This window comes from Octodon degus, unplaced genomic scaffold (genome assembly GCF_000260255.1).
Source record: "Octodon degus isolate 3935 unplaced genomic scaffold, OctDeg1.0 scaffold00100, whole genome shotgun sequence".
NCBI lineage: Eukaryota > Metazoa > Chordata > Mammalia > Rodentia > Octodontidae > Octodon > Octodon degus.
The window spans coordinates 8028672-8031319 of NW_004524676.1; the positions used below are offsets into that span (position 1 = coordinate 8028672).

At 44.2% G+C, this 2648-nt stretch overlaps 1 pseudogene; it reads right to left on the minus strand.

Annotated features, from left to right (window-relative positions):
* The window catches only part of LOC101560114, a 15417-nt pseudogene that overhangs the window by 1159 nt on the left and 11610 nt on the right, over nt 1-2648 (minus strand).

Here is a 2648-nt window from a genome sequence, read left to right on the forward strand (position 1 = left end):
CCGCTGCCCGGCGCAGGCCCCCTGGAGCTTCCTCCTGGCTTTAGCAGTGGAGCCTGCTGACCGTCTTGGTGCGCACAGTGTAAGACGCTGCTCCCCGGGGTACAACTTCCGCCACCACTGCCTCCTGGGAGAGTCTCTCCGGCAGCGTAGCCCACTAGGCCTCCATTGCCATTAGGGTTGGAAGGCACTGATGCAAGAAGACCTAGCCCTCAGTACCGGGAGAGCTGCTGGTAGAGCTGCTTCATCCGCTCCATGTTTAGGTGGCTGGCTTCAGCGTGGTTCACCATCGGCTTGGGGTAATTCACTCCGATCAAACACTTGGCTACTTTTTGGATGCCTTCTGGTGCATTCTAGGGATCATAGATATATTTTGCCGGGAAGCCTCATAGGACAGGCAAATAACGCCTGATGTAGTCTCCATTGGGATCTGTTCTCCTACCAAAACCAACAGGGCAATAGCAGTGAAAAAACTGTTGGAAAAAGGAACTACAAGAGAGCCACATCCAACTTCCAGCATTTATGCTCCAGTCTGTGTCAAGCAGTAATTCTTCAAATACCTTCATGCCTTCTTCCCAGCTCACCCACAGGTCTCCTCATGTCAGGAAGCAGGCGACTGCGTGCCGCGCCAGGTGGTGGATCCAGCCCTCCTGGCGGAGCTGGGTCATGATGGCGTCAATCCACGGAAAGCCAGTCTGGCCCTCGGCCCACTTGGCTAACGCCTCAGGGTTCTTATCCCAAGGGATCTGCACACAGATGGGGTTTCCTTCCATCTTGTCAAAACGGGGGTTATTTGTTGCTGCTGTGTAGAAAAATTCACACCATAATAGTTGCCCATACAGAGAAAGAGGAGGAGAACTGTTCTTCTTTACCTTTTTGTAGAGATCTGTTAGCTTGAAGTGAAAGAGCTGACAGGACAAACAACCCAACCGGAGGTAAGGGCTGAGCCCGGTAGGGCTCGCGAGCAGGGAGTTGGCATTCATCAGGGGTCTTTCAAAGTTTGCCACCCAAGCTTTTCTTTCCAAATGCCTTTCCAAACGTGTCAGTGCTTCAATTTCTCCTCCTGGCCACACTGCAGAGGGCAAGCCATCAGTGTCAAAACCTAGCTCTTCCAGGGAAGGGACTCCATATTTCTCGTCGTGGTCATCAGACAAAGGAGTCATGCATTTTTCTATGACTTCTGAAGTAATCGTGGAAACTCCAGAGGCTCCATTTTGCGGATTAGTGTCTGAAATCTTTTGTAAGTTAAAGGCAGCTGTCCACCATTGAGTTCTATGATCTTGTCTAGGTCATATAAGGTATGTGAAATTCGTACAATGACTTCTCCAGCTTCTGTAGCCAGCTTCTTAATAGCCGCATCCCGTTCCTTTCCGAAGGGTTCCGAATCATACTCAATGGAAAGTTTAGTAATATTCCACTCCTTGTGGGACCTGCTCTTATTGAGGAGTTTTTCACGTCAAAAGAAATTACCAACAAAGTGAAAAGACAACCCACAAATTTGGAAAAAATCTTGACAAATAAGTACTCAGACAAAAGTCAGCTCTCTAGAATTTATAAAGAACTAAAAAACACTAGGGCACCAAAATTTAAAGGCCCAGTCCAGAAATGAGCATCCAAGATAAACACATGCTTCTCAGAGGATGAAATTAAAGAAGCGAATAAATATATGATAAAAATGCTCCACATCACTAGCCATCAGTGAAATGCAAATTAAAACAACGAGATATCATCTCACCCTAGAAAGAATGGCTATCATAAAGAAATCAACAAACAACAAATGTTGGAGAGGCAAGGGGGGAAAAAAGAACTCTTTTCCACTGCTGGTGGGAATGTAGACTGGTGCAACCGTTATGGAAATCAGTGTGGAGACTCCTTAGGAAACTAGGACTGGAAATCTCATTTAAACCAGCTATTCCTCTACTAGGAATTTTCCCGAAGGATCTGAAAACATCATGATAGTGATATATGTGTGCCTATGTTTATAGGAGCACAATTTGTGATAGCCAAATCTTGGAAACAACCAAGATGCCCATCACATGAGGAATAGATGAAATAGATGTGGTATTTTTATACAATGGAGAATTATTCAGCTATAAAAATGATAAACTCGAAGCCTTTATATTTGAGGATGCCATTTGAAGATAAACTCATAAGTGAAATAAACCAGACACACATGTATAAATATTGAATAGTTTCCCTAGTATAAGAACTCAAAAGAAAAAATACAAAGAGAAAGGTGTAATACAATTAAAAACAAAGCAAGAAATTGAGGACTAGACAATAAAGAGAGAGCAAAGAGAAGAGCTAGGGACATTACAGAGGGAAGCCATACAGTTATATGTACAAGATAGTTAAGGCAATGATCTTGAGAATCTTCAGAAGATTTTCGAATCTAGCAGTTAATTGGAAGGATTTTCACCCTAACTATATATACTGATACCTGTGAATTAAGCAACAGCACTGAAGAAGGAAATTTGTAATAGTAGGTTCATGCTTGGAGTGCCTGTCATTCTGGTCTTCTCAATACATGCTGGTTCTCATGACACGCTAGTTACTGCCATGCTGTGTCTCGGGTAGATGATTGTTTAAAAAGGAAGGGGGTGGTGACTGAAGGCAGGAGACAGGAAAAAGAGTGTTGTGGGGCTGTCCTG